Source organism: Nycticebus coucang, chromosome 11 (genome assembly GCF_027406575.1).
Source record: "Nycticebus coucang isolate mNycCou1 chromosome 11, mNycCou1.pri, whole genome shotgun sequence".
Taxonomy (NCBI): domain Eukaryota; kingdom Metazoa; phylum Chordata; class Mammalia; order Primates; family Lorisidae; genus Nycticebus; species Nycticebus coucang.
The window spans coordinates 111,470,906-111,492,105 of record NC_069790.1 but is presented as its reverse complement, the minus strand read 5'-3'; the positions used below and the strand labels follow the sequence as shown (position 1 = coordinate 111,492,105).

The 21,200-nt window shown below is 48.9% G+C and overlaps 1 protein-coding gene and 1 non-coding gene across 3 annotated transcripts in view; both read left to right on the top strand.

The window, feature by feature from the left end:
• Positions 1 to 4,766: 4,766 nt before the first annotated feature.
• Positions 4,767 to 21,200, top strand: part of DENND2A (DENN domain containing 2A) — a 142,871-nt gene continuing 126,437 nt past the window's right edge. The window contains exon 1 of one of the 2 annotated variants that reach the window (XM_053609367.1): positions 4,767 to 5,103. The gene's annotated coding sequence lies outside the window, so the exon portion shown is untranslated. The remainder of the gene's footprint in view (positions 5,104 to 21,200) is intronic. The other variant, XM_053609366.1, reaches the window with a different exon arrangement.
• On the top strand, positions 14,437 to 14,543 carry LOC128560466 (U6 spliceosomal RNA). The gene has a single exon (XR_008372965.1). It is a non-coding gene; the product is annotated as a U6 spliceosomal RNA (small nuclear RNA).

The following is a 21,200-nucleotide window of genomic DNA, read 5'->3' as shown; positions in this document are numbered from 1 at the left end:
CTGAGGCAAGAGAATCACCTAATTCCAAGTGTTAGAGGTTGCTGTGATTCCATGGCTCTCTACCAAGGTGACAAGTGAAACTCTGTCTCTAAAAAAAAAAGAAAAAATATATAGCCGGGCGTTGTGGCGGGCGCCTGTAGTTCCAGCTACTTGGGAGGCTAAGGCAAGAGGATTGCTTGAGCCCAAGAGTTTCAGGTTGTTGTGAGCTATGACATCACGGTATTCTACCCAGGGAAACTAAGTGAGACTCTGTCTCAAAAAGAGAGCTAGAGAAAGAGGAAAGGAGTGGGCTGTCCTGGAAAGAATAGACAGGGAGCCCCAACTGCTCTCCAGGATGGCTCAGGGGCTCTGAGTGATCCCTGTTTGGTGTCCAGATAAGAGGGGCACTGGGGAGGTTCCAGCCAAGTATGTGTCAAGGTGAGGCTATGGCTTTTCCCTGCCCTAAAGTAGGTTATTTTTTTTGTAGAGACAGAGTCTCACTTTATGGCCCTCGGTAGAGTGCCGTGGCCTCACACAGCTCACAGCAACCTCCAACTCCTGGGCTTAAGCGATTCTCCTGCCTCAGCCTCCCGAGTAGCTGGGACTACAGGCGCCCGCCACAACACCCGGCTATTTTTTGGTTGCATTTTGGCCGGGGCCGGGCTTGAACCCGCCACCCTCGGTATATGGGGCCAGCGCCTTACCGACTGAGCCACAGGCGCCGCCTCCTAAAGTAGGTTTTTCCTTGCTCTACCTCATAGGCATAAGCATAGATAAATGGTTCTTCTCCTGACAGCCTTCTAGATAATCAATCAGTAACCAGTCCTCTTGTCCATCACTCACTGTTTGTAAACCTTTCAACTAGGCACTGGCAGGCAGGTGATAAGGACATAGAAGAGGGACCCTGCCAGCCAAGAGGCCAAGAAGGAAAGGGAACTAAATCTCAAAGGGATGGGTTGGGGGGTGGGATGCAAGGAACTGCACTGCTGGTACCTTCCACAGAGGGGCGCCATAGGGAGAGCATGGATTGAATCCTAATCCAGAGCAGGTGCCACTGGGGAGAGCTGGTGCCCTCCGGCTTCCTGGTATAATAGAAAGAACATGGGTTGAGCCAGAAAGGCTTGGGTCTGTGGGATGGCCAATGAGGCACATAACCTCAGGGCTTGGTTTTCCCATCCATGAAATGTAGGGATGTGGGGAGGACCCAATGCCATGACACATAAAAGTGCCTGGAACAGAACAGATGCTCAGTCAGCATTTAGCATCCAAAAGGAATTTCAGTGGAAATGAAGCCATTTGAGGGCTGTTTTTCAGGAGCTGTCCCTTTCCTGATAGGGCTAGCCTTGCCCTGCCCCTTAGTTCTTCTCACTTCCCTTGGCTCACGGCTGAAATGAAGCAAGTTCACGCCTGCCAGGCCCTGGCAGAAGGTCCTGGATGGAGGAGAGGTCAGAGAGAGGGGAAGTCCAGCTCTGATGGGGGAGAAGAAAAACTGCTGTCTTTCCCTGACACACCCTGTGTTCATGGGGAGAAATGACAGAGGAGGTCAGGGAAAGAACCACAAACAGGAGGTAGAGCACATCATCCCCAAGGGCAGGCGCAGTATCAGACCCTCTGCTGCCTTATCTGACTGAATCCTCACAACATACTATTAGGAGTTTACAGCCCTTGCCATTTCCACCCTACAGATGAAAATACTGGGATTCTGAGGTGACGCAAACCTGCTCCCGACCTGGACGTGGCTATCCCATGTCCCAGGCCTGTGCTCTTAAACATGATGCTGAAGGAAGAGGATAGAGAGGAGGGAAAGATGTTCTGTAGAGGCCCATGGCTGCTGCGTGTGGTGGGAGAAGCAGGATTAAAGACTCAACAGAAAGATCAACCTGTGGCCTTCCTCTCACCCTCACCTTCCCTACTTGAGGCCAACCCCTACCTGCCTCTTACCTCAGGCCTCAAGGACAGATAGGAAGGGCAGGGAATGAATGAATGTACTGTCAAAGTGCTCAGTGTTAGGAACCAGGGGAAGAAGAGACCATTGGGAAGACCACCAGCACATAGTGCCCACCTTGGAGGGCTGCCCTGGACCACTCAGACTTCTGGCACTGGGAAAACTCCAGGGAGCCAGCAGGAACAGGGTCACTCGGGAAAGACAGGTTGGGGGGGGCACGTGTGACAAATCCCTAGGGTGACCCAATAATGCGAGTAGCCAGCTCTGAGAAACAGAGGTGAAGGATAGGAAGTGCTGTTAGGGGCAGGCTGGGATAGAAACTTGCAAAGCACCCACCCCAGCATCCATCATTAATCAGAATCTGACCCAAGGAACTGGGCAGGGGTATTTTTTTTTTAAACAAGTTTTTGTTGTTGTTGCTGCAGTTTTTGGCCAGGGCTGGGTTCAAATCCACCACCCTCAGTATATGGGGCTAGTGCCCTACCCATTGAGCCACAGGCACCACCCCCAAGGGGTATTTTTTTAAAACAAGTTAATGCCTATGTAACAGAGGCAAAGGCCTGAAAGGGGGTAAAAATATTTTATGAATCGTCTCTTTAAAATCCCCTTATCCTTTTTGGGAACTAAAACGTGCATCCCTGCCAGTAATGAAAGGGACAGGGGAGTGTTCTTTTTTTTTTGTATTATGCTACTGGAGATGGTTTAACCAAACTGTCTGGGCAGAGGTCAAGACATTGTCTTCCATCCAGAGAGGAGATGGGTACTTGGGAGGCTGAGGCAAGAGAATTACCTAGGCCCAGGAGTTGGAGGTTGCTATGAGCTGTGACATCACAGCACTCTACCAAGGGTGACAAAGCGAGACTCTGTCTCAAAAAAAAAAAACAAAAACAAACAAACAAACAGAGAGGACATAGGGTCCATCAGGACCATCAACTATAATTAAACAGCCTGAAATGGAGCCTTTTCCCCTCCCCTACCCCCACCCAAAGCTCCATACTTCTGCTTATAGTTAGGATGTTGGCACTTTAAGACAGGAGTCTGAAAAATCTCCTCATTTCTCTTCAACAAGTACCAAACTTTTGAACTTTTGGTAATACCCGGAACTCAGAGATGAAGGAGTGGCAGCCTGTGGCCTAAGGATTGTCACTAAGGGTGTCCCCAGCCTCCCTTCAGGCATCCCCACCTAACATGTGACTATCAATTTGGAAGCCCTGGGCTATTTTATGTGTTGTGTTGGGGGAGGCAACACTGGACTCTCAGCTCAATTGTTCTCCTTGTATTTTGCCAGTTTGCTTTCTTATACCCTCTGGCCTTAGGAATAATTAAACCTCAAGAAGCCAAGTCTCTGCTCTTTAGTTAGATAGGGAAAACTTATTGCATGATGTTTTAGCAAACAAAACAATAATTTAAATGCTTACATTACGGCTTGGCACCTATGGCTCAAGCAGCTAAGGCGCCAGCCACAGACACCTGAGCCAGGGGGTTCAAATCCAGCCCAGGCTGCCAAACAACAATGACAACCAAAAGGCTCAACTACTTGGGAGGCGGAGGCAGGAGAATCGCTAGAGCCCAGGAGTTGGAGGTTCACACTCCAACCAGGGCAACAGCTTGAGGCTCAAAAAAAAGCTCCTGGGATGAGTAAAACCCTCAGCTGAGAAAGAGAGAGCGCTTTTCCTGGGACTTCGAAGATTCTCTCAAATCTCAGATCCCCAGTCTATCTAGGCAGTACATGATCTTCCCCATTATAAGTAAGTCTTTCTCTTTTCACTCTTCTTTTCACCTTTTTTCTCTCTTCCTAAGGCTAAACCTCTCTGCTCTTGTTTTCCCCTTGCCTAAGCTTTGGGGCCACTCTACTGTCCCCAGAAGCAGAGTTCAGCCCTTTGGGAGGTCCCTGAGCCAAAGAGAAGAATGACTTTCCTCCAGGACAGAGATTGGCTTGGAGCCTGCCCCTAACACCACTTCCCTGCTTCCAAACGTTCCATAGTTCCCCACCGCCCTCAGCATAAAATCCCAAACCTGTTAATGCCTCTTGAAACGCAGACGGGCCTGCCTACCTGACCTGATTCACCACCACTCAGACCTAGGCCATTCCACAAATACCTAACCTCTCCTTCCCACCTCGGCGCATCGCATCAATGGTCCCTCCACTCAGAACTGTCTTTCCTCTCCTCCACCTCTCCTCCACCTCCTCCGCCCACTCCGAGCTCCAGGGGACCTCTTCGGGTGCCCCAGTCTGTATTCCCAGCAGCCCACAGCATTTTCACGTGGACTTCCATGTGGCAGCCCTAAATCACGCCGTCTGTTCTCCTTGATGGTGTGTCCTGTGTACGCGGGGCAGCGTGCACCCTAAAGTCATTTCTCCTCCTAGAAGCTTTTCTTGATCACCCCTTCCCTGACGGATTTGGAGAGCCCGCGTCACTCTCACCGCCTGTCTTATGACTGTCCAGACCCTGCCAGACTGCAAGCTGCCTGGGGGGAGTGTGGTGCCGGACTCGCTGCCTAGGGTGTCCCAGGCCCCAGCCCAGTCCGGTAAACGTGTTAAGCTCCAGGAGGAAAGCGGGGCAGGGAGTTTGGCCGCCACCTCGGTGGCATCTACGTTCAGGACCTGGGCGCAACAGAACATGCCACGCGGTGGTCTTCAGAACAGAAAGGGTTAAGCCCTTTCCCCTCCCCCCCCCAAAAGGCGAGGGGGCGAGTCCAGCAGAAGGTCCTGTTTACCGTGGCTCCTCCCGGCGGCCGGGCCCTGGGAGAGGGGTTGCCATGGCAACGGGCCGGGCGCCCGCCAGCTGCGGATTAGCTCACTGGAGCCGGGGCGGGATGGGTCGGGAGGAGGGGGCGAGCGTCACGGCAGATAGTCGCCGAGCGCAGAGGAAGAGAGAAGTGGGTAGCCCGGCGAGTCTGCGCTCGGCTGGCCGCGGGAGGGGTGGCCGGGCAGCGGAGGGAAGTGCGCCGCCGAGGCCGGGGGCGGCGGGGACCCGACGGGAGCGCGCGGGCCGGGGACCCCGGGCCTGGCCGGTGGCCAGGGGAGGTTCTGCGGACAAAGGGGCGGAGGGCTGCGGGCCATGGCGCCCCGGGCCCCCGCCGCCGCCCGCCCCCGCGCCTCGCAGCCAGCTGTCCCCGCCCGTCCGAGCGCCCCCGAGATGCGCCCCGGAGCCCGCGGAGCAGCCGCCCGCAGGGAGGTAGGGCCGGTTCGGGGGTGTGGGGGGCGAGCAGGGGTAGCGGGGGCTGGGGAGGAGACGCGCGGGGTCGGGAGGAAACGGCTCGAGCTGCCCGAACCCAGAGTTGGGAAGTGGCTCTGCGGAGGGGAGACCGGGTTCCCCGCAGCAGACGTGGGGACGCCGAGGCGCCTTCCTGCCGGGGCGCATCTGCCCGGCCCGCGAGACTTGTGCTTAGAGCCATCCAGAAGCTCTTCCCGGGCTCGCAGGCCGTGGTCCTGAGCCTCGGAACTCTGCAGACACTGGCGAGAGACCCCGCCCCGAGCCGTGCAGGGTCCCCCGGGGCGTGAGTGCGGCTGCTTGTGTGGGAGGGGAGAGTCGAGGCAGCCGAGCAGCCGGACCCCCCCACTCCGGTCAGAATTTGCAGTCTTGGGAAAGCTGGAAGGTAGAGATGATTCAGTGGTCTTATTTCTCCCACTTTTTCCCCAATGGTGACGTGGGGAGCAGATGGAGCCCAAGGGAAGTCTATTCGTAACACGGACATAATCAGGTTTAGGAGGGTCGCAGAGAACTGAATCCAGACCACGGAGTAGAGCCAGACCTCAGTGGTGGACTCAGCCCTGAGAGGCGGGGGGCAGGACGTGGGGCAGTGCCCTCGAGGGGCATAGATCCGGGCCAGGGAAGTGCAGCGGCTCTGCTAGCGCTGGGGAAGACCGGCTGGCTTCGGGCTGGGGTTCAGAAGCGCTTCAGGGATGTGACTTCACAAATGCTCCAAATGGCATTGGCTGGAGTAATAGTTACAATAGGCGTTCTGCAGTAATCTTGTTCTTAAACTCTCACATCCTCTGTGGTTACTCCACAAAAGAAAAGAACAAACTCTTTCCTCCTTGCACCATCAAATATCAAACACACAAAAAGAGTGGAGTGGAAAGCTTTCGGGGTGAGCAGTTTAGAAGGAAGCTGAATTCCAAGAGGAAGTCAAAGGCAAACAGAGGCTGTTTTTGAGGCAGAATAATGAAGAGGCTGGCAGAGGCAGTTGAGTTTAGGTTTGAACCCTGCCTGTGTCATGTCTTCAATCACTTACAGAGCTCTGTGTGCTAGGCGTTGGGGATTCAGTGATGAGTAAGACATCCCCCTTCTGTCCAGAAACTCACCATCCAAGCTGGGAGTCAAAGAAAAAGGTAAAGCCAGTCCTGGTCTATCCTGGCTGTGAGTATTGCCTGCCTTAGAGCCAGGGAACCCAGAGGCTTAGGGAAGGGCCCAGAGAAGATCATGCTTGGGCTGAGCCCTGAAAACCTCTCTTCACCAGGAAAAAAAGCAGGAAAGGGGGGCGGCGCCTGTGGCTCAGCGGGTAGGGCGCTGGCCCCATATGCCTAGGGTGGGGGGTTCAAACTCAGCCCCAGTCAAACTGCAACAACAACAAAACAATAGCCGGGCGCCTGTAGTCCCAGCTACTTGGGAGGCTGAGTCAAGAGAATCGCCTAAGCCCAAGGATTTGGAGGTTGCTGTGAGCTGTGTGACTCCAGGGCACTCTACTGAGGGCAATAAGGTGAGACTCTGTCTCTACAAAAAAAAAAAAAAAAAAAAGCAGGAAAGGTTGTTTCAGGCTGAGGAAACAGCATGCATGAAGTCACCAAGAAGGCAGTGGAGAGACAATGTGGGGAGAAATCAGTGTGGTCGCAACATGCAGGAGTGCCCGTGTGTTGGTGCCCTTGTGCCCCGAGACAGGTGAGGTGGAGGCCGGGGCAGATGGGCACAGAGAAGGAGGGATCTGTGAGGAGGAGGAAGGAGGTCATGGAAGCAAGAGTGGTGGGCTCAGCTTTGTGTCTTAGGCTCACTTTGGGTGTGGGGTGGAGATCTGAAGCAGAGGAGACTAAGGTTTTGCAGAGCGATTACTGCTGAGTGAAGCTGATAGCAGGGGTGAGGCAGGAGAAGCTGGAAGGATTCTAGATGGAGAGGGAGGACCTGGTGACTGGTTTGGCCACAGGGTTAGGTAACTTAGACTAAAACCAAGTACATACAGAAATGCTTTGTTTCTCAGGAGAAAACAGGGCAAAACAAAAGGAATGGACATTTTGAATGGCCCGAATTTAGTAGATTACAACACTTGGACGATGCATTTGGCTCTAAGTTTTCTGGCAGCTCAGAGACAAACAAAAATACACTAGATTGCATAGTTTTGGATTTTGGACAACAGAAAGCATACAAATTAATTTTCAGAACACAATTTTTCCTGGAAGTGAACTCAGCTGGGAATTATGTGGAACTTTATGTAAAGACTAAAGAAGGATGTTGGAAAAAAACAATATTTCATTGTCAGTGTTACAAAAGATGGGAAGATAAAACCCCACACAGCTGTCTTCTATACCATTTTCCTGGTATGTGTAGGGGAGTGTGCTGTATTTCTGTGAGTACTGGGTATCAGCAAACAGGGTGTGGGCAATCATGGTTCAGAGCAGGTAGGGCCAGAGGAATCTTATAGAGGAGACAGTGGTCCCTCAAGTGTAGGAAGAGGTGACACCTACCCCTATGAATGTAGAGAGCAAAGCATCCAGGGGATGAAGGGGAGTAGGCACATCATAGCATGGCCTGCAGGCTTTTGGGCTGAGACTCTGGTCTGGAGAAGGGGCCATTTAGGGCATAGTATGTTGGAAGCCAGCATCCGGTAATCCTGACCAATGAGGAAGCAGGCAGAGAGAGTGGGTCCAGCATTGTAGGATTACATTCATACTGGCAAGTCTACTTCCAGGGAGGTCCAGGCCCTTCTGCCCCTAGAGGCAATGTTGAGCCTGCTTCTAAGGAGGTAGGAAAAGGGTTGGACTCAGGAGACCAGAAATCCTTTCCCTAGAGAGCCTCAAGAGGGTGGGAATCTTGTTTGTTGCAACATGAGTTAGTTGCAGAGGAGCCAGGAGTGGGAGCTGAGATCTGGGAGGTCCTGCAGGCTTAGGCACAGATCACTTGGCCAACCCTTCCCTATGGTTTCTGCAGAAGGCATAGAACACACAGAATCTATGTTCCTGTATTGCTGATGTGTCCTCTATTTTTTTTTTTTCTGAGACGGAGTCTCACTTTGTCACCCTCCATAGAGCGCTGTGGCATCACAGCTCACAGCAACCTCAAACTCTTGGGCTTAAGCCATTCTCTTGCCTCATCCTCCTGAGTAGCTGAGACTATAGGCACCCGTCACAATGCCCAGCTAGTTTTTAGAGACGGTGTCTCGCTCTTGCTCAGGCTGGTCTTGAACTTGTAAACTCAGGCAATCCACCCACCTCGACCTCCCAGGGTGCTAGGATTATAGGCATGAGCTACTGGGCCCAGCTTTAATTATAGCTATCTTAAATTAATGTTGAGTAGATATGAGATTTTTACACCCACCACCCATCCCGCCAGCAAATTTCTTATCAATTTAACTTGGGGTGCACATTAGAATATACATTTAAATGTTGGGGAGGAAAATAACTGATGCCTGGGCTCCATGTAGACTAATTAATCACAATTTCTGAGAGTGGACCTTAGGCATCAGTATTTTTCAAGATTTCCAGATGACGTTAAGGTACACCCAAGGTTGAGAGTGGCTGCTTTAACAGTCACTTAGAGGGCTCATCACAGCGAGGGTCAGAAACCTCAGATTCCAAAAGATCTAGGATGGGGCACGTGGGAAACTTCAACGATACTCCAGAGTGGCCAAGGCTGACCCTGGTGTTCTGGAAGCCTCCTGTGCTCCTCCTGGTCTGACTGCCTCACCCCCAAGTTCCTTGCAGAGGACAGATCCTCCTCTGTTCCTTCCTGCCACCACCTTGCTAAAGACCCAGGGTTAGGGGTGGCACCTGTGGCTCAGCCCGTATATCCCGGCCCCATATACCAAGGGTGGCGGCCCCATATACCGAGGGTGGCAGGTTCAAACCCGGCCCCGGCTGAACTGCAACCAAAAAACAGCCGGGCGTTGTGGCAGGAGCCTGTAGTCCCAGCTACTTGGGAGGCTGAGGCAGGAGAATCGCTTGGGCCCAGGAGTTGGAGGTTGCTGTGAGCTGTATGATGCCATGGCACTCTACCAAGGGCCATAAAGTGAAACTGTCTCTACAAAAAAAAGACCCAGGGTTAGGATTTCCTTCCCTGGTGCTACATGGGATTGCTATTTCCCGGGGGAGATTCTAGTGAAACTGCTTTTTCATGGCTTTGTTGTGCAGACCCTTTCAGGCTGTGGCACCTCACTGTCCTCATGGCTGCCTATAGGCTAACATTCCTGCTCCAGCCTGGCCCTGGGCCCCAGCCATGAGCCTGTGTGTGCAGTTATGGACCCTTCTGCCATGGGAGCCAGATGGCCTCCAGTATACCCGGGACTCTCTTGAAATTCCTGGGGCTGGTTGCCCAGCAGAAAGAGTGCCAGACCTGTCTGCCCCATTAGTTATAGGAGGCAAGTCAGTGCCTGGAACTGAGGGAAGGGATTAATTCAGTTTTCTACATTTGACGTTCAGAAGACCTCAGTAAGTCAGGAAGCCAAAGTCAGACTCTCTTTTACCCTGTGTTAAAGTGAGAGTTTGATGCGGGCAAGAATTTATCCCATCTACTCTCATTTTGCCTAGAAGTTAAGCACTTTACCAGCTGGGGCCCAGAATGGCTGAATTGTCTTTGGCTTCCATTTGACATGTCTGTTCTTGGCTTACAGTCCAGAGGGGCTAAAAGAGAAATAAACTCTAAACCCTGTTTTCTAACTGGTGGAACTATGGAAAACCAAGTTATCACTTTTCTCCCATAGGCCCTCATGTCTTTGGTTTGCTATTAAGTAGAGAATCCCACAGCTGTTTCTCTAGGATAAGCCGGGAAGGGCAAGGACACTAGTACCCAGTTGTAGGAAACAAACCAGGAGATTACAGGCTTCCCTTCAGAAGGAAATGAAAGCAAGGATTGGGCTGGAGAGTGAGGCCAGAGCAGGGAGCCATGACCTTGACTGTGATCTTGACTGTGTCCGCTCTTCCTGGGATCCCTTCCCTGGACTGCATGTCTTATCAATACGGCTTGTCAGACCAGTTCATGCAGAGTGTCAAATGCATTTCCTTTTGTCATTTTGTTTTCTTAAAAATGGTGTGTGTGTGTTTATGTGTAAACTAGAAAGTTATGTTTGTCCTTTTAAAAACATTTAAGCAACGTATAAAAAGAATAAAATGAAAACTGAAAGTTTAACCTATACTATCTCCCTCTACAGAGGCAGTCACTCCTAGCTCTTTTTATCCTCACATATGTTTGTTTGTTACAAAAGTGGAAGACTGCTCTACTATTATTTTGCAACATGCTATCATAATCTAACAGTATTGTATGAGAGTAATTCCATGTGATACATACACAGCCCTCTCCTTTTTAATAGCTACCTTTGTATGGATGGATTTAACTTGATTTATGAGCAATTGATTATTTCCAATTTTAGCTACTGCAAACGATGCTTCCACAAATACCCTCCAGCACTTGTTCAAATATTTCCGTAAGGAAATTCCTAAATGTGGAATGGCTAGATTAAAACACATTTCAAAGCTAAACATTTATTGAATGTATTTGTGCCCAGTGATGGTTATTTTGAGAATGAGATTCTAATACTCAGCCTTAAAAAAATAATAGGATCTGTTACCTCTCTCTCCCTTTCTAAGTGTCCTCATAGCAGATATGCTCAGAATTTATTATAATTTTCTTTTTTAGTTATATGACAGTTAAAATTCATGATGTGGCACACTCATAGATGCAATTTATTATTTTGAGATTCATTATGTTTAGAAAAGCCACATATTAGAATTAGAGTTTCTAAGATATTTTTATGTTTGTCCCAATTTTGACTCTTGGTGTTGGTTGTGTTCCCATAACCTGGATCATGCATAACCCTCCAGCATGGCAAAAAAGAGACAAGCCAGTGGCCAGTGAAAGAATCTCAGGGGCCTCCCTGTCTCTCCTTCATGCTTCAGGCTTCAGAAGAAAGGATTCAGTAAGGGTTGAATTTGAGACTAAATTCTCTGCAAATTTATGGTGGGTAATGGATAGGGTAACCATATATACAAATTGGGACAGTTGCAAAAGTTAAAAGGAAGTGCTAAAAGTAAGTTGTTAATTAATGTTCAACAAGCCTAGCCTGGACTGTCCATGCAAATTGCACCTTCTGGCCACCCTGGCAAAGGCTGAGAATTGGATATGCTTATTCATGCTCTTCACTGCACAGTTGTGTTGACTGAGGCAGAGATGATTTGGTATCATCCCCCTGGACCCCCCTTGGCCTTTTCTACCTACCATGGAGTTGAGACCTGAGCCCGGGGAAGGCGAGGGGGCCAGGTGGGTACTTGGTGTTGCATGGGAACTCGTTTCCATCAGTGAGTCAGAGGAGATGGGTACTACTGTCCCTGTCCTTCCCGGCTTACCCTGGAGAAACACTGTGGGATTCTCTACTTAATAGCAAACCAAAGACATTAAAACCGGATACTTGTCAAATTTTACTTGTGCTTCTCATATCCCTGGGGAATACAGGCTAAACCTCCCCCAGATGACCAAGCAGAGGCCTTTGTGTGAGATCATGCAGCAAGGCATGATTCCAGCTGATCTTTCATGATCTGGGGAAGCGGTATGCTCTGGGTTGTTACGGGAAGGAAGGTGGGGCAGCCTGAGACAGGGGGCTTGCATCCCCTGCAGTTAAAGTGAAACTAGCTAGTCTCTCAGCTGCAGAGTTGGTTGGGATGTGGCCTGGGAAGACAGACAGAAGCTTCCTGAAGCAGCTTGCCCTGTGCGCTGAGCTTCTCTGATAGGCAATGTCTGTGCCTCTCTGGGGACCCAGAGAGATTCTCTACTTAATACTCTGAGGTACAGGTGAGATTCATTCAGATTTGAAATGAAATGTGTGGTCATCCAAACCCCAGTCTAACTCCCTGGCAGCTTTCAGCAACTGTCATCCTGTACATCTGGTCCATTTCATCTGTATTTGTGACAATCAACAAACATACACAAACTCCCAGGACATCAAAAGGAGACCAGTGCCCTCTGTTTACCCTCCAGCTGACCAATGCATCTTATGGGGTGGAAAAACATCAGAGAGAAGAGAGCATCTTAATGCCTCTCAAAACAATCACACTTGATGATTCCAGCACTGCAGAGACAGAGCCAGGAGAGCCTCTTATCCCAGGCTCTCCTTTCCCTGGAAAACGAGACAGCCAAGATTCCTGGTCTGGGACACAGCCAAGAGAGATGCATGGGGAAAGGGGCCAAGAGTCTGCTTCTAGGTATATACACAACCCCAGGGTTCAGGCTGCTGATTTATTGGAGGAAAAGAGGAAGAGAATGCTACTTTTGAGATGACGAGAGAGGCATAGCAACTGAAATTGTCCCATGAGGCAGATCCATATGTTCCTTCCCCACACCCTTGAAATCTGGCTTCCATCCCTAACCATCTGCTGAAACCATAGCCCAGCTTACTAATGGTAAACCCCATGGCCAGTCCCCTGTTCTCATGGTTCTCAGTTGTGTTAATGCACTCGATACACCTGACCTATCCTTCTTGAAATCCAGGTGAAGGTGAATGGAAAATTGGGGATCTGTGCCACTTGTCAAAATATTGAAAATGCTTCTGGTTGGCAAATATTTGCTGCTTGCGCCCCCACATTCCCAGGACCTTGCAGACTTCCCCAGGATCCGGCATCACAGGGTTAGCAGTAGGGCCATTCTGATTTGGGGGGTGGCTATACACCTTGTATTTTCAATACTGCTTCCTCACCCTAGATACCATACTGTATTGTATAGTCGTCCTAATTGTCTTTATTCTTTTTTGAGACAGAGTCTCAAGCTGTCACTCTGGGTAGAGTGTCATGGTGTCAGCTCACAGCAACCTCCAACTTGGGCTTGAGTCATCTTCTTGTCTCAATTTTTCTATTTTCTTTTTCTTTTTTTTTGAGACAGTCTCACTATGTCGCCCTCGGTAGAGTGCTGTGGTGTCACAGCTCACAGCAACCTCAAACTCTTGGGCTTAGGTGATTCTCTTGCCTCAGCCTCCCAAGTAACTGGGACTACAGGCAGCCATCACAATGCCCAGCTATTTTTTTTGTTGCAGTTGTCATTGTTGTTTAGCTGGCCCGGGCTGGGTTCGATCCCACCAGCCTCAGTGCATGTGGCTGGCGCTGTAATCACTGTGCTACAGGCTCTATTTTTTTTTTTTTTTTTTGCTCAGGCTAGTCTCGAACTTGTGAGCTCAAGCAATCCACCCGCCTTGGCCTCCCAGAGTGGTAGGATCACAGGCGTGAGCCACCATGCTAGCCTAATTGTCTTTCAAAAAAGAGATCTTCATTAATTCCTCTTCTCATTCAATACGTTTTTACACTACACTTACAGGAAACCAAGATCTGTGTCAGACTGCCATCAGACCTCATTGCCTAGTTGGAAAGCCCATGCAAAAAAACAGACACTGTTTCGAGAGTTAAGTGTCAAGACCAAGGAAGGACACCTCTGAGTCTCTCTTCTTTCTCCTGCAGACAGATCCTTTGTGTTCCCTCCAGAGTCATTCTTTCATCAGCCCTTATGTCATTCCCTCTCACTGACTTCTCTGTATATTTCCTTTTGAATACAACACTCCCCACTTACCATGCCCAAAAGAGAACATGTCTTCATGTTATTTATAGGAGCAGCAAGCCTTCACTCCTTTTTTCTTATTTCAAAATGTCCCAAAGTCTAGCCTGCCTGCCCCTTCTGGCTTCACCCTGGCTTCCCATGCAAGTCCCAGTGCTCCTGTCCCACTGTCCCACCAGATCATCTTCATGCTAGATGGGTCCACCTTTTCTTTCTTTCTTTTTGTTTTCTTTTGTTGTTGTTTTTGTTTTTTTGAGACAGTCTCACTCTCTGGCACTCTAAAGTGCTGTGGTGTGGCAGCTCTGGCAACCTCAAACTCTTGGGCTTAAGCGATCCTCTTGCCTCCACCTCCCGAGTAGCTGGTAGTACAGGTGCCCGCCACAGCACCCAGCTATTGTTTGTTGTTGCAGTTGTCATTGTTTAGCTGGCCTGGGCCAGGCTGGAATCCGCCAGCCTCAGTGCATGTGGCTGATGCTGAGCCACGAATCCACCTTTCCTTTTCTCTTATCTTGCCTTGAACACCATTCCTTTGTCTAACTCTTGAATCTAACTGTTTATGGACCACTAAATTCTTCCTCTTTTCAGCAGGCCCTGACTCCTCTGACTTTCATTGTACTCGTCTTAATTCCTCCAGCTGATGTTAGTTTAATAGTACATAGCACTGTAGCTCAAATCTAGTCCTTAAACCAATCTCACATTGTGACTTTTAATAAGCATGAGTCAGGCATTCCTTGGACTGATCTTGTTTTTTTGTCTTGAAAGATCATAATCTGCGTGCTCGCTTCGGCAGCACATATGCTAAAATTGGAACTATACAGAGAAGATTAGCATGGCCCCTGCGCAAGGATGACACGCAAATTCGTGAAGCGTTCCATATTTTTTGAAAATTGAGAAGATAATGTCTGTTGCATTCTTTGAATACTTAAGAAAATACATATAAAACAAACAAAAAAAAAAAAAGAAAGAAATCTGCCATAGGTATTTGGTTGAGTGGGTTTCTATCTTTAATCTGTAGCTTAAGGGAAGGGACTTTTTTTTTTTTTTGATAGTTTCAGTTTGTTACCCTCAGTAGAGTGCTGTAGCATCACAGCTCACAGCAACCTCCAGCTCTTGGTCCTCTTGAGTAGGTGGGACTACAGGCGCCCACCAAAGGGTGGGTTTGAACCTGGCACCCTAGGTATATGGGGCTGGTGCCTTTACTCACTGAGCCACAGGCGCCACCCTTAAAGGGACTAGTTTTTATATTTGTATATCCCCATCAGCACCTTCTACAGAGCACTGTGTTCAGCTTGTTGATTAATCTTATTTTTGCCTTTTTTTTACTTTTGCTTTCAACTGGCTTTCAATTGTCTTAGTTTGAAGTTTGTTTTTTTTTAAGACAAAGTCTCGTTTTGTCACCCTCGGTAGAGTGCAGTGGCATCACAGCTCACAGCAACCTCCAGCTCTTGGGCTTAAGCAATTCTCTTGCCTCAGCCTCCCGAGTAGCTGGGACTACAGACGCCCGCCACAATGCCCAGCTCTTTTTTTGTTGCTGTTTGGTCCTCGGTGTATGGGACCAGCGCCCTACTCACTGAGCCACAGGCGCCACCCTCTGAAGTATTATTATTTTTTTTAATTTTCTTTCTTTTTCTTCTCTTCCTTTAGTGATTCTCTTGCCCTTAGTCTCCCAAATACCTGGGACTACATGCGCCTGCCATAACACCCGGCTTTTTTTGGTAGAGACGGGGTCTCACTCTGGCTCACTCCAGCTCAGGATGGTCTCAAACCTCTGAGCTCAGGCAATCCACCCTCAGCCTCCCAGAGTGCTGGGATTATAGGCGTGAGCCACCACGCCCGGCCTTGTTGGTTTATCTTATTGATTGGTTTCAAATCATTGATGTGGCTCAAACGAGCTAAAAGAAATTATAGGAGAAAGATAATTTCCTATATCACAAAACTTAGCTAAATAAAAATGAACACATTTCCAGGCATTGCACAACACAGATAGGAAAGAGACAGAAATAGGGCCTCAGTTTATAGGGGTCTAGAAAACAGAGAGGGAGGGGACAGGTGGGGCCAAGCCGCCTGTATGACCTCTTGCTTATTTTCACGTTGGTGTTGTAGCCATTGTAGCGGAGGAGGCTGAGTGGTAACAGCCTCTGTGTGCCCGGCTTCTACTGGAAAGGGAAAGGGCATCAGCTCCCCTTCTGATTCCAAAAGTACCTTTTACAGATGATATCCTAACAGCAGTCATAGGTTGTAGAGTGTTTTCAAGCTTTACCACACTTGAAAACAAGCGAAGCCACATAAGCAGCCCTGCAAATGAGTTGAGGACCTGATATTACGTTTATTATTAATACATTAACGATTTGCATATTTAAGTATTATTATTCATTAGCATTATTCGGCACAGTCGAGTTCACTTTTAATAACAAATGAGCATTTGTTGAGCACTTTTTCTGGGCTCTACACTGTGCCGACTGCTTCACAGGTGCAATCTCATTTAATCCTTACCATAGTATTTCAAAGCAGATGCTACTATTATCACCATTTCACAAGGGAGAAAACGAAGGCTTAGAAAAGTAACTTGACCAAGGTCCTGCAGCTGTCAGGATTCACTGGAATTTGAACCTGCATCTGTCTGATTGCTTTGCTTTTAACCCTTGTGATAACACCACCTCTCAAGCTCTTTTCCCAGAACCTGGGAGCAGCCACAGGAGCAGCCTCAGCTCTGTTCTTCTCCTTTGCTGGCCCCACGGAAGGGGATGAGAGATGACGTCTCCCTCTAAGATTGCTGCCTTTTGTCCAAATGTGCTGGCCGGGAGCCAGCCTTGGAAACTCTCTGCTCATGGAAAGAAAGAACAGAAAGAAGCCAGCAAGAGGGTGGGAAGAATTGTGAGGGGGAGGCACGGAAGAGGGAGACAGGAAGGTGAGAGAGAGAAAGGGAGCTGGGAAAGAGGAGTTTGAGTAGCACAGCTGGTGCAAGAGATGGGCTGCCAGGAAGCCAGTGAACATGACCTTCATACATTCCATCCAAGCAACTGTTTAGTGATGTAAGTGTGAGCATCCAGCTCCTAGAGGCATGGGCCCAGGGCTCTCCAGGTACTCAGAGACCAGAATAGATCGCAAAGTGTGGTCCCCTTGCTCCCCCCCTCAGTATATTACTATTCGGTGAGGTCAGGTGAAAATGAACATCAAGGCCATGTGTGCGGCTCACACCTATAATCCTAGCACTTTGGGAGGCCAAGGAAGGTGGATTGCTTGAGGTCAGGAGTTTGTGACCAGCCTGCACAAGACCCTGTCTCTACTAGAAATAGAAAAATTTGCTGGATGTGGTGGCACATGCCTATATTCCCAGCTACTCCGGAGGCTGAGGCAGGAGGATCACTTGAACCCAGGAGTTTGAGGTGGCTGTGAGCTGTGACGCAACAGCACTCTACCCAGGGCAACCAGGTGAGACTCTGTTTCTGAAAAGAAAGAAAGGAAAAGGGCGGCGCCTGTGGCTCAGTGGGTAGGGCGCCGGCCCCATATGCCGAGGGTGGCGGGTTCAAACCCAGCCCCGGCCAAACTGCAACCAAAAAATAGCCGGGCGTTGTGGTGGGCGCCTGTAGTCCCAGCTACTCGGGAGGCTGAGGCAAGAGAATTGCGTAAGCCCAAGAGTTAGAGGTTGCTGTGAGCCGTGTGACGCCACGGCACTCTACCGCCCTCACAAAATGGCAGTCTGAGGGCTGCCTCTGGGAGTGGAGCCAGGGCCTTACTGCCAGGGCGTGTGTGGTACCCGGGATAGACAGTAGGGAAGAGAGGACAGGGTGCTGAGTACTTTGAATAAAAATCCATAGAATTTACTTAGTCCCTATTCTGAATCCAGGAGTAGAAGGCCAGTAACCTATCCCCAAAGTATAGGTAGCCTTGGGAAAAGTCAATTCTTCTGGGACACCATTTTCACATCTGCAAAGAGTAGGCAAGAGCAGGGTAAGTGAAACAATCTGCATTGCGGCCCTGGCCAAACTGCAACAAAAAATAGCTGGGCGTTGTGGCTGGTGCCTGTAGTCCCAGCTACTGGGTAGGCTGAGGCAAGAGAATTGCCTAAGCCCAAGAGTTGGAGGTTGCTGTGAGCTGTGATGCCACTGCACTCTACTGAGGGCAACAAAGTGAGACTCTGTCTCTGAAAAAGAAGATTAATCACAAAGAATAGCATAAGAAATAATTAAATTATTTAAAAAATCTGCATTGAATGAAACGAAACAAATGGAACTATGTGGAATCTTGCCTAGCAAATAGTGCTAAATTAATGTTAGCCATTTAGTCTTTATTGCAGTTTATTTTGAGGTATCAACATAGATGTGTGAAACCCTGAGTGAAGTATATATAAATAATACTTGAAGCCAATCATAAAAGAGATAACACAAGGTTATTTATGTTTAGCTAATTAAGAATAGATAAATTAACAATTGTTATAGAAATTCAAAGGAGGAGTAAAGAACTTCTCCAATTTGGGGTGGCCAGCATAGGTTTTAGGGAAAAGTTGGGATTTAAGCTAGATTTAGCAGGTGGTTGGGACCATAACAGAAAGGAAAAAGATGGAATAACAACTGAGTATGGATTATAAACAAAAGGTCAGGACAGGGAAAATTCTAGTTCACTACAACCCAGGAGTAATTTTGCCAACAGGATGTTCAAATTATTCTCATGCCCATGATACACACTTGGATGTGGTATTTCACATATATATTTCTTTCTTTCTTCTTTTTTTTTTACCCACAGAGTCTCAAGGTGTTGCCCTGGGTAGAGTGCCATGGCGTCACAGCTCACAGCAACCTCCAACTCCTGGCTTAAGTGATTCACTTGCCTCAGCTTCCCAAGTAGTTGGGACTACAGGCACCTGCCACAACACCTGGCTATTTGGCTGGGGTCGGGTTCGAACCCGCCACCCTCAGTGTATGTGGCTGGCGCCCTGCCGACTGAGCTACAGGCGCTGCCTCACATATATATTTCAACTGCAAAAAAAGTTGATCACCAGAATGCCACATCAGACAAAGAGGCATCTGGGTGAGAAATAACAGAGCCCCCCTCCTCAGTTAGTCTTAGGTGGGTTTTTTGGTGGGTCTTCATTCCCAGTGGTTCTTCTCTCCCTGTTTACTTTCCAAAAAAGTAACTAGCATACTCGGCGGCTCCTGGGACTGCTTCTCCTTTGAAACATGAGTCATTAGAGGTTACAGAAAGGAATGTGGACCAGGTAATTGACCTCTAAGGTCTGCCCTGCCTCTGCCACCATGCAGCCAGATGAAGGAGGCAAAGTGAGCCACAAACCCCCAGGCCACAGTGTTGTCATTTCCAGTCCCAACTTCCAACCTGTCACCTTCCTATGTTCATGTTTGGGAAAGTCTCCATTCCTTCATTCCAGGGGCTGTTCTAGCTCATCATGGTTTCTTTTTTCTTTTCCTTTCTTTCTTTCTTTTTTTTTTGTTTTGTGCTTTTCCTCTTTGGATTTCCTCAATAGATTGGGACCCCTAAGAAGCATCGCAATTAAAGGCTAAGTTCCCAGTGACCCACTGGGTCATGAGGAGAGAGTTGCTGGGGCTGGGGCCCGGAGGAGGATGAAGAAGGCTGGGTCAGCCAGTGCTATCATCACTCCCAGTAGGGTTCTGGGAGAAGGGACTCAGCATTTCCTGAAGGCAGATGATTCCCAAAAATAGACAGAGGGATGGGAAGATTGGGTCATCCCTTTCCTGCTGTCAACTCAGCTCTTCCTTCTGGTTGTCCAAACTATGCAGCCTCTTGTGTTTTTCATTCAAATATGTCCCTGCTAGTGGAGGGTGGGAGTGGGGATGTGAGCTCTGCTTTCTCCTATATTATAGATCCAAACAAGAATTGAAGAAGATGTATGTGGCATTTATTTGTTCATTTACCCACAGTAACCTCTCATTAGTCCATCTAAATATAAGGCCAGAGGCTGGGTGCCCCTAGCTCAGTGGTTAGGGCACCAGCCACATGCTCCGGGACAGGTGGGTTCGAACCCAGCCCAGGCCTGCTAAACGGAAAAAAAAAAAAAATAATAGCTGGGCACTGTGGCAGGCACCTGTAGTCCCAGCTACAAGGGAGGCTGAGGCAGGAGAATTGCTTGAGCCCAAGAGTTGGAGGTTGCTGTGAGCTATGGCACCATGGCACTCTACCAAAGGTGACAAAGAGACACTCTGTCTCAATTTATTTTTTGTTGTTGCAGTTTGGCCAGTTTTCAAACCCACCACCTTCGGTAATTGGGGCTGGCGCCCTATCCACTGTGCCACAGGCACCTTCCAGACCCTATTAATTAAAAAAAAAAAAAAAAAAAAAGTTTTTTTTTTTTTTTTTTTAGTGGTGATTTATTGAGAAAGGAGGGAAAAGTACACCTTATGATAACTTAGCCTATTTAATGTCATCCAAGGTTTCATCAGATCGTTCTCTAGTAATGCTTATAATGCTTAGTAAGGTTAGGTCTCATGACTTCAGATGTTCTTAGCACTTGTAGTGTCATGAAGACTCTCCTTAGGGAGGAAAAGGGACATGTTTGTTTGTTTTGTTTTGTTTTTTGAGACAGAGTCTCAAGCTGTAACCCTGGGTAGAGTGCCATGTTGTCATCATAGCTCACAGCAACTTTCAACTCTTGGGCTCAAGCTATCCTCTTGCTGCAGTTTTTCTTTCTTTTTCTTATTTTTTGAGATAGAGCCTCATTTTGTCGCTTCAGGTAGAGTGCTGTGGCGTCACAGCTCACAGCAACCTCAAACTCTTTTTTTGAGTCAGTCTCACTTTGTCGCCCTAGGTAGAGTGCTGGCGTCACAGCTCACAACCTCAGACTCTTGGGCTTAAGCGATTCTCTTGCCTCAGCCTCCCGCTCTTCTTGCCTCAGCCTCCCACGTAGCTGGGACTACAGGCGCCCTTCACAACGCCCGGCTATTTTTAAATTGTTGTCATTGTTGCTTAGCAGGCCCCTGCTGGGTTCGAACCAACCCGCCCCACCCCAAACGTGGCTGTCGCCCTAACCACTGAGCTACAGAACCAAGCCCAACCTCAAACTCTTGGGCTCAAGCGATTCTCTTTCCTCAGCCTCCCTCCCGAGCAGCTGGGATTACAGACACCTGCCACAACGCCCGGCTATTTTTAGAGACGGGGTCTTGCTCTGGCTCAGGCTTATCCAGAATATGAGCTCAGGCGATCCATCCACCTTGGCCTCCCAGAGTGCTAGGACTACACGTGTGAGCCACCGTGCCTGGGCCAGTTTTTCTATTTTTAGTAGAGACAAGCGTCTCGATTTTTGCTCAGGCTGGTCTCAAACTTGTGAGGTCAAGGAATCCACCCGCCTGGGCTTCCCAGAGTGCTAGGATTATAGGCGTGAGCCACCGCGCCGGGCCTGAAAGAGACTTCTTGAGAGCTGCTCCTGTGACGTCCATAGTGTAGAGAATGATCAGCTCACATCCAACCTTTTGTGCCAGGCTGAAGGCCAAACTGGTGGGCTTTAGTTTCTTTAGCTGCTTTAGTTTGTTCAGCTTCAGCCACGTGGATACAAATTCAAATTTAAAACA